We start from the raw sequence: 11633 nt of genomic DNA on the forward strand, positions 1-11633 counted from the left end.
ATATAAGTCATAATTAGTGTGTTTCCCTTCTACCCTAATTCCTCAGAACTACAAGTAAAAAGCTTTAGCTTCTAGACCAACCCATTTCCATTTCCTAAACCAGTGTAAACTAAGCCTAGAAATATGTTGTGGCCCTGATCTCTGACCAGGGGATAGTAAGAAAAGGAGTAACAAACTTTCTGGAAAAATCCAGATACTAAATTTTTCAGTTTTGTAGCCTTTCAGGTCTCTCCTAACTACTCAATATTGCAATTGTAGCAGGAAAGCAATTATAAACAGGGGATAAAGAAAAAAGTGTGGATGTGTTCCAATAAAACTTTACCTGTGGATAGTGAAATTTGAATTTCATAAAATTATCACATGACATGAAATAATCATCTCTTTGATGTTAAAAATTATTTATATACATATATATGCATATAAATATATATAACACTCTTAGCTCATGAGTTGTACAAAAACAAGTGGGTCACATTTGGCCCAGGGATCATAGTTTGTCAGCACCTATTCTAAAGCACCTAGTATGCCTAGTGCCTCTGTGTGGGGGAGGGAATTCTTGAGCCCCATGGGCCCTACAAGTCTATAGCCTGTAAGTTCCTAGTCTCATGCAGGAATTTCCAAAATAGGTACTTAGCCTATATGACTTCCAGTCTAGCACTTGCAAACATGGGTTTCTCGGTAGGATGTTAGAGGGCAATAGATTCTACCTCTATGACCTCAATCCATCCTCTGAGTTTCCGCCTTATCCAGACATGTACATCATCTTGGAACTAAGATGCTGACTTAGAAAACAATTACTTCTCAGTAGCAATTTCTGTCTTACCTGTTGTACAGTGGATACTCTGCATCTTGCATAAGCCTTGGATTACGTTTATGCAACTTAGACCATCATAGATCATATCACTTGTGGCTCTTGACTACCCCGCAGGTGGATGGCAGACACAGGTGTTAAATTCTTACAGTTATCATCTATACTTGTCCTAATTTAAATCTATTAAATCCACAATCTCCTTGGTCTTCGAATGTAGAAGCATTAAAATTATTACGAAGGGTATTAAAGTGATGCTTATGAGAAGTCTTCACCCATCAGTGTCTCAGATGATACTGATCTTTTAGTCAATTTAGCCCCTAAGGGTTTTTGTAAGAGAATGGGTTCTGGACGCAGGCACTTCTGAATCAAATACCACTTCTGCTACTTATTGGCTATGTGACCATGAATATATTTAGTTTTCTAATTCTTGTGTCCTCCACAGTAAAGTGGAGATATTCATCAATCTACCTCATAGGAGTGTTACATTAATAGGATAACATATATGGCTAGCTGTATGTTTCTATTAGTAGTCCATCATTGAATAACAACTAACACAAATTTAGTGGCCTAAAACAACACACATTTGTTATCTTTCAGTTTCTGTAGGTCAGAAGTTGAGCATGGCTTACCTAGGTTCTCTACTTCAGTATCTCAGCAGGAGGCAATCCAGGTGTCAGAGGGATCTGTGGCCTCTTCAGAGGTTTGACTGGGGAAAGATCCACTTCCAAACTTCATCAGGTTGTTGGCAGAATTCATTTACTTGTGACTGCAGAAGTTCTTAAATGGTGGCTGTCCTCAGCAACTACCATCCACATGTAGTTCCTTGCTGTGCCCACTTCTTCAACATGGCCACTTACCTCATAGCAGCACTCTAGCCAGCAACAGAGAGTTTCTAACTTCAGGGAAGGTCTGTAACTCTTTTAGGGACTTTCACCTGATCATTTGCTCCAAACTTTTGTATGCATAAGAATTCCTCCATATCCTATTAAAAATTCAGATATGTAATCTACTCCCAGTTATTCTAATTTAGTAAGTTAGGGGTAGGAGATAGGAATGTGCATTTTTAACATGCTGTTTAGATTTTCTGCTGCAAGTTGTCAAAAAAACATGTTTGAAAAAACAATGAATCTTTTGGGTAAAATGAAGCTGCTTGACATATTCCGGAGTTTGGTCATTTTTGTTATCAATGAGAATGTGTGACATTAAGTTTGTGTTTATAAATATATATGGAACAATGAATTAAAGGTTGTCAGAAGATATAGAAATATGGAGCTAATGTTAATTATATTTCTTATTCATAAAACAGTCATTGTCAGTGCAAGAAAAAGCCAATTATTCATTCTATCTAAAAAGATTAATTAAGGGAAATACCACTCCGTAACACAAATCAGAAAAGAGGTGAAACAATACTGAAAAAAGGAAATTGGAATGTGTTCAGTAGAACATAATTGAAAATGTATTTCCTGTGCTATGTAAACTATTAATAAATTGCCTACAGTCTTACTGTAAAAGAGCTTAATATTTAATCAAAGGAAATTAGAGTGTATTTAAAACCTCTAATAAGAAACCAAAGAATTGAGTAGTAAGGAATATTAGCACTAAATTAAAGATGCATAAACATACTAACTAAATATAGAACCACATGCTCCATCTGATTGTTCAGAGACATATTCAAAGTCATTATTCTGTGTCCTGTTATTTAAATGACATAAATAGCCAAATGATCCTATTAGAGTCAATTTTATAATTAGGCAAGAAGTCTGATATATTTTAAAGATGCCAAACTTTGGAAAGATACAAATGTAGTTTAAAATTGAACTGTATCCTTTGTTACCTAGGTGATGAGATACTTAGTATTGTCTTCAGTCTACTCCTATGTAAAATGGTGGTAAATTAACTGTGGGTTTTGTGAGAAACAAATGAGATAACTGCATATTGAACTATATGGCTCATAAAAAGCATACAATAAACATTGGCTTCTGTATCCATTTTTCTCTTCCTTGAGTATTCCATATGAGAAAAAAAAAATCCTGCAAGACTTTCAGATGTGATTTTATTACCTAAAATGGAGATTTCCTAGCCTAGGTTCTCATCTATTTCTTTTCATTATTTAGTTATCTTATAAAATTCAGACATCTCTCATGGAGATTTCTGTTTGTGTGAACAATGTGATCCCTAGAGATGTGACATGCCAATATAATATCAAATATTGAACTTCTGAGGGTCTAGGTTGATAAAGATGATTTGATGCAAGACCATAGTCTGTGTGAACATCTCAATATATTTGCATTATTTCAACCTGGATCTGTGAATAATTGAGCGTGGGGTCACCATAGATATTTAAAACTTCTTTTATCCTGGATTGGACTATGCATATAATGGACAGATTGGGCTCTTGTCTTTGCAGTGTTTATATTTTGCAGTCGCCCCAACTATTTTTTTCCTAGAAATTCAGTGCTGACTTGCACCCTAAGGATTGTCTCTATTTTTAGCCAAACAAAATACAAGTTAGTGTCACTTATTCTCTCGACATTAGATCAGTTTACTGCTAGTCTTGCTCTGGTCTCGAGGCTCCAGTTCTTGGACAGTTGTCTCATCCCCAGAATGCTTGGAACTGAGTTTCTGCCTCATACCCTGGATACACTGAAATGGAATTAATGTGTCTTGTGGCACTTTTCCAGTTTTTTGACCTCTTTTCCTACAATCTTCTTTTTCCTTTCTCAGTGTCAAAGTTTGACTTTAACCCCATCCTCCAAACACCTTTTTTCTGATCTGAAGTCTAATTTCTAATCCCTGCTTAGAAATGTTATCCATTCTCCCACTTCAACTCCCACAGTTTGTTAATCCCCTCCCATTCTTAGAGAGAATGTCTGAACCTTGGTTGGAAACACTTGTTTACTGTACTTTCTTGATTCTACTGAGACTTAATCCAGGGAAAGAATTCTGTTTTGTACCTTTCTTTAGATTTTTTTTTTTTTTAATTTATATGAGCCTTCTTAATCGTGACTAATTTTTAGAGATCTATAAGGTTTTCTTCTTGGCTTTTCTAAACAGACTTGCCTTATTTTATTCCAAAGTGCCTAAAGCTATTGTTCTGAAAGGCAAATATATTACCCCAGATAAAGGGCTGCCTCTCTATTTTTGCATTTTCTCAGGGGGAAAAAACTATCTGCAAAAGGAATATAACCAAACACTTGAGAATAAATTGTAAAACAAAAAGAGGTAAAAACTCAATATATATATTCACACTTCTGTTATTCTTCCAATAATTACATAATACTTCACATTCCTAAATAGGAAACATATCTGAAAAGTAACATATTACTAGGAGAAATATATATGCAAAGCACATCTATTATGGTCACATTAAAATCTGCAGCCTGAAATCATTGGAAATTTTTATACACAACATACAAAATGTGTAGTTCCTTCTAATACTATCTCTTGCCTTTATTCATCTATTCCTACATGTTGACCATGTTAAACTTCTCTTTGTCATTTTTATTTAATTCATCCTGAATATACCATTGTTTGTGAGGCTAAATGATGGAACTTCATGACATATTCATTTGGTGCAGTTTCTTGCACTTTAAAATTTGGTTTAAACTATAATACTGACATATTTTTTGTGCTATATTTAATAACTGGAAACCTGGAAGCTGTGACAAGTTAAGCTCCCTCAGAAGTCAAGAATAACCATGGTTCAAATGATGTCCTTCCGTTCCTAGCTGAACCATGACCTGACTAAACTTTTCCAATTATAAGGTATATTGGATAATTCCTTTTTACTGACTTAATGAATATGAATATTAAAGGTATTGGTAAATGTACAGTATTATCTTTCTGTACATTCTCTTTCTTGAAAATCTCACCAGAACTGAGTACTCACCTCAGCTGAATATGATGAAGCAACTCAAGTACTAACCTTAACTCTTTATTCACAGAGAAAACAGAAATATTTCCTAAGGTGAGAATCCCTTTGAAGCCCATAAATTTACTTGCTCACATAACTACCCTTTTCTTCTTTTCTCATATTATGAAAGAGGAAGTTTCACCCTGCTTACCAATGACCACATTTTCTAACTACTCTGGCTATCATGCCCTCTAACATTTTAAGAACACTAACACTGTCATTTATATTACCCTTCTGTAATCAACTATGCTCTCATTACTGCATATTTTATATGTATTTAAACATGTTGTAGACTCCTACCGTCTATAAAACAACAACAACAACAATAATAATAATAATAGCACTTTACTTTTCTTGAGCTATCAATTTATCTCTCTCCTGTATGTCACAGAAAAATTTCTAAAAAGAGTTTTATTCAACATTTTTCATCATCATTGTTTCACTTCTCATTAAGTATTCAACTCCAAATCTATCTGGCCCACAACACCACTAAAAAAGTTCTTGATAAGGATTTATGTGCCCTTCATGTAGCTAAATTCACTTTAAAAATTTCTCAATAGACCATCTTCTCTGGCTTTGATTTCTATAATACCAAGTACCCCTGGTTTCTCTCTTACCCTTCTGGCTATTCTCTATCAACGCCCTTTGTGGATTCCTTTCCCTCTATTTATATAAGCTCCTCTCTCTGAGTTTGGTTCTTGGCAGTTTTTCTAAATCTTTCACTATATATACATATATATTATGTATATACCCATGCACACATATACATATATACATATGTCTGTATATAGGACATTTTCTACCTTCCAGAAGACTTCTTCATTCCCATTTCTGGTCAACAATTTCCCTAGTCTGATTGATTTTGCCAGTTTTTGAACTAAATATAAATGGATTCATACAGTAGCTATCCTTTTTTGTCTAATTCCTTTCATTCAACATCATTTCTGTGAGATCCAGCCATAGTATTATATGCAGCAATAATAATATATTATTATATATATTCATATATATGAATTTATTTTTCATTGTTGTATATTATTCCTTCATATGAATATACCACAATATATTTTCATTCTAATTTTGACTGAAATTAGGTAATTTGGCTTCCACAAATAAATTTTTTGTGGAAATTCTTGTATATGGCAATAGATGACATAAGCATTTATTTGTGTTTGGTTATATTTCTCCATATAAGGTATGCTCTTTCAGGAGACTTTCAATGATTGTGTTTTAAGATAATTTTCAACAGTTAAGTGGTTATTTTGGGGAGAGAGGGTCTAAAGAGTTCCTCAGACCACCATTCTGCTTCATTTTCTTAACAATACCATTAATTTTTTTTGTTTTTTTCTCTTGTTTTAGCTTTTTAGTTTTAACTTCTTGTGTTATTCTTTACAATGTTATCTTTGATATTACAGTATGATTAATAATAATTGTAATATATGTCAAACAATGTAAGAATTCCAAATAATACAAGAATCTTAAAATAGTTTAAATCCATTTTCCTCCTCTTTTACCTTTCTTGAAATAATAAAGCATAATATGCTGAAAATATTGCTTTTTTTCTTCCATCTTCAATATTAAAATGTCCACACAAAAATTCACCAATTTTGATAAGTTTTTTTTAAATGCACGTTAATATGACAGCTGTCACAATACAACCTAACAAAATTGTTTTGAATTAAGTTAAGGACAACTAAGTGCTCCTGATGCCATCTTGCGAAAAAAAATGAACGAAGATTTTGGCCAACCCAATACAAGGAAACTAGCCCTATTGGATTAGGAACCCACCCTTATGGCCTCACGTAATTTTATTACCTCTTTAAAGGCCCTATCTCTAAATACAGTCCAATTGAGGATTAGGGATTCAACATTTGAATTTGGGGGGAATACAATTCAGTCCATAATAACAAATGCTTTTACTCGGTGAATATTTAGCCCAAAGCAGAGATTGTTTCAGGTCCCTCAAAAAAATCATAAAAGCAAAGTCAGAAGGTATCTGTTTCCAAGTGAATAAACTATACCCCAGAACAAAGCCCAAGAATATTGTACAAATATGCAAATTTCCAGCATTCAACAATTTAAAATTAAAAATACCTGGCATTCAGTACAAAATTATCAGCCAGGCAAGGAAGCAGAAAAATATAACTGATAATAACAAAAGGAAAAAAATCAATATTGGATTGGATAAAAAACTAAGAACTAACTATATGCTGCCCTATAAGAAACACACTTTAAATATGAAAACACAAAATTAGGGTAAAATAATGTAAAAAGATATACTATGCCAACATTAATTAAAATAATATTGAAGTGACTATATTAATAACAAAAGTAGATTTTAGAGCAAAAATTGCCAAGAATAAAGAGGTTTGTTTCATAATAATTAAGGAGTTAGTTCATGAATAGGACATAATGATCCTGAACATTTATGTGCCTAAAGACAGAGATTCAAATCACAGGAGGTAAAATTGGTAGAACTTCAAGGACAAATAGACCAACCCACAATTATATTAGGACATTTCAATATACTCTCTCATTAATTAATAATATAAGTAGCAAAATATCAGAAATGATATAGATTTGAACACTATCAACCAATGTCACCTATGGAATATTTCACACAACATTAGAATGCACATTATTTTCATATGCACACAGAATGTTTATTAAGGTAGAGCAAATCCTAGGCCATAAAACAAGTCTCAAAAAACTTGGAAGGATAAAATCATGCAAAGTAAATGCTCTGAATACAATGAGAAATATTTTAGAAATCAATGACATAAAAGCAAAAATAAACAATTGGAACCTAATTAAACTTAAAAGTTTTTGCACACTAAAGAAAACAACAAAAAAAGACAATCTATGGAATGGGAGAAAATGTTTGCAAATGATATGACTGACAAGGGTTTAATATCCAAAATATATAAATAGCTCATAGAACACAATATCAAAAAGCAAGAAACCCAACAAACAATTATTGCCAGTGTCTATGACATAGATGAATCAAAAAATAATTATCCAGAGTTTCAGAAGTCAGACACGATTCCATTTATTTTAAACTCTATAAAACAAAACCTAATCCATATTATCAGAAAGCAGATCAATTGTTGCCTAGAGAACAGACAGGAAGTGGTTGCAAATATGAATTACAAAATGGCAGAATATGCTTTAGGACTGATGGATTGGTTTGTTATCTTGATTATGGTGACTGCTTCATGGTCATAAACAAATTTGCTATACATTATACTATGTGATTTAAACATGGGTAGTTAATTTTAAGTCACTGATACTTTAATAAAGCTGTTAAAAAATGATACAGAGAGATTTTTCTCTTTTTCTATTCTCTGAAGCACCTTATAAACAATCCAGATGGTCTACTTCTTTTTTTTTAAATTTTATTTAATTAATTAATTAATTTATTTTTAACATCTTTATTGGAGTATAATTGCTTTACAATGGTGTGTTAGTTTCTGCTTTATAACAAAGTGAATCAGTTATACATATACATATGTTCCCATATCTCTTCCCTTTTGAGTCTCCCTCCCTCCCACCCTCCCTCTCCCACCCTCCCTCTCCCACCCCACTAGATGGTCACAAGGCACGGAGCTGATCTCCCTGTGCTATGTGGCTGCTTCCCACTAGCTATCTATTTTACATTTGGTAGTGTATATATGTCCATGCCACTCTCTCACATTGTCCCACCTTACCCTTACCCCTCCCCGTATCAAGTCCATTCTCTAGTAGATCTGCATCTTTATTCGCATCTTGCCCTAGGTTCTTCATGACCATTTTTTGTTGTTTTTTAGATTCTATATATATGTGTTAGCGTACGGTATTTGTTTTTCTCTTTCTGACTTACTTCACTCTGTATGACAGACTCTAGGTCCATCCACCTCACTACAAATAACTCAATTTCGTTTCCTTTTATGGCTGAGTAATATTCCACTGTATATATGTACCACATCTTCTTTATCCATTCATCTGTTGATGGACACTTCGGTTGCTTCCATGTCTGGCTGTTGTAAATAGAGCTGCAATGAACACTGTGGTACATGACTCTTTTTGAATTATGGTTTTCTCAGGGTGTATGCCCAGTAGTGGGATTGCTGGGTCGTATGGTAGTTCTATTTTTAGTTTCTAAGGAACCTCCATACTGTTCTCCATAGTGGCTGTATCAATTTACATTCCCACCAACAGTGCAAGAGGGTTCCCTTTTCTCCACACCCTCTCCAGCATTTATTGTTTGTAGATTTTTTGATGATGGCCATTCTGAATGCTGTGAGATGATATCTCACTGTAGTTTTGATTTGCATTTCTCTAATGATTAATGATGTTGAGCATTCTTTCATGTGTTTGTTGGCAATCTGTATATCTTCCTTGGAGAAATGTCTATTTAGGTCTTCTACACATTTATGGATTGGGTTGTTTGTTTTTTTGATATTGAGCTGCATGAGCTGCTTGTAAATTTTGGAGATTAATCCTTTCTCAGTTGCTTCATTTGTAAATATTTCCTCCCATTCTGAGGGTTGTCTTTTCGTCTTGTTTATGGTTTCCTTTGCTGTGCAAAAGCTTTTAAGTTTCATTAGGTCCCATTTGTTTATTTTTGTTTTTATTTCCATTTCTTGAGGAGGTGGATCAAAAAGGATCTTGCTGTGATGTATGTCGTAGAGTGTTCTGCCTATGTTTTCCTCTAAGAGTTTGATAGTGTTCAGTCTTACATTTCGTTCTTTAATCCACTTTGAGTTTATTTTTTTGTATGGTGTTAGGGAGTGTTCTAATTTCATTCTTTTACATGTAGCTGTCCAGTATTCCCAGCACCACTTATTGAAGAGGCTGTCTTTTGTCCATTGTGTATTCTTGCCTCATTTATCAAAGATATGGTGACCATATGTGTGTGGCTTTATCTCTAGGCTTTCTATCCTGTTCCATTGATCTATATTTCTGTTTTTGTGCCAGCACCCTACTGTCTTGATAACTGTAGCTTTGTGCTATAGTCTGAAATCCAGGAGCCTGATTCCTCCAGCTCCGTTTTTCTTTCTCAAAATTGCTTTGGCTATTTGGGGTCTTTTGTGTTTCCAAACAAATTGTGAAATTTTTGTTCTAGTTCTGTGAAAAATGCCATTGGTAGTTTGATAGGGATTACTCTGAATCTATAGATTGCTTTGGGTAGTATAGTCAATTTCACAATGTTGATTCTTCCAATCCAAGAACATGGTATATCTCTCCATCTGTTTGTATCATCTTTAATTTCTTTCATCACTGTCTTATAATTTTCTGCATACAGGTCTTTTGTCTCCTTAGGTAGGTTTATTCCTAGATATTTTATTCTTTTTGCTGCAGTGGTAAATGGGAGTGTTTTCTTAATTTCACTTTCAGATTTTTCATGATTAGTGTATAGGAATGCAAGAGATTTCTGTGCATTAATTTTGTATCCTGCTACTTTACCAAATTCATTAATTAGCTCTAGTAGTTTTCTGGTAGCATCTTTACGATTCTCTATGTATAGTATCATGTCATCTGCAAACAGTGACAACTTTACTTCTTCTTTTCCGATTTGGATTCCTTTTATTTCTTTTTCTTCTTTGATTGCTGTTGCTAAAACTTCAAAAACTATGTTGAAAAATAGTGGTGAGAGTGGGCAAACTTGTCTTGTTCCTGATCTTAGTGGAAATGGTTTCAATTTTTCACCATTGAGGATGCTGTTGGCTATGGGTTTGTCATATATGGCCTTTAATATGTTGAGAAAAGTTCCTTCTATGCCTACTTTCTGGAGGGTTTTTGTCATAAATGGGTGATGAATTTTATCAAAAGCTTTCTCTGCATCTATTGAGATGATCAAATTGTTTTTCTCCTTCAATTTGGTAATATGGTGTGTCACATTGATTGATTTGTGTATATTGAAGAATCCTTGCACTCCTGGGATAAACCCCACTTGATCATGGTGTATGATCCTTTTAATGTGCTGTTGGATTCTATTTGCTAGTATTTTGTTGAGGATTTTTGCATCTATGTTCATCAGTGATATTGGCCTGCAGTTTTCTTTATTTGTGACATTTTTGTCTGGTTTTGGGGTCAGGGTGATGGTTGCCTCATAGAATGAGTTTGGGAGTGTTCCTCTGCTATATTTTGAAAGAGTTTGAGAAGGATAGGTGTTAGCTCTTCTCTAAATGTTTGATAGAATTCACCTGTGAAGCCATCTGATCCTGGGCTTTTGTTTGTTGGAGGATTTTTAATCACAGTTTCAATTTCAGTGCTTGTGACTGGTCTGTTCATATTTTCTATTTCTTCCTGGTTCAGTCTCAGAAGGTTGTGCATTTCTAAGAATTTGTCCATGTCTTCCAGGTTGTCCATTTTATTGGCATATAGTTGCTTGTATTAATCTCTCATGATCCTTTGTATTTCTGCAGTGTCAGTTCTTACTTCCCCATTTTCATTTCTAATTCTATTGATTTGAGTCTTCTCCCTCATTTTCTTGATGCATCTGGCTAATGGTTTATCAATTTTGTTTATCTTCTCAAAGAACCAGCTTTTAGTTTTATTGATGTTTGCTATCATTTCCTTCATTTCTTTTTCATTTATTTCTGATCTGATCTTTATGATTTCTTTCCTTCTGCTAACTTTGGGGTTTTTTTGATCTTCTTTCTCTAATTGTTTTAGGTATATGGTTAGGTTGTTTATTTGAGGTGTTTCTTGTTTCTTAAGGTAGGATTGTATTGCTATAAATTTCCCTCTTAAAACTGCTTTTGCGGCATCCCATAGGTTTTGGGTCATCTTGTTTTCATTGTCATTTGTTTCTAGGTATGTTTTGATTTCCTCTGATTTCTTCAGTGATCTCTTGGTTATTCAGTAGTGTATTGTTTGGCCTCCATGTGTTGTATTTTTACAGATTTCTTCCTGTAATTGATATCT

Source organism: Balaenoptera borealis (assembly GCF_965194805.1).
Source record: "Balaenoptera borealis genome assembly, chromosome: 9".
Classification (NCBI taxonomy): Eukaryota; Metazoa; Chordata; class Mammalia; order Artiodactyla; family Balaenopteridae; genus Balaenoptera; species Balaenoptera borealis.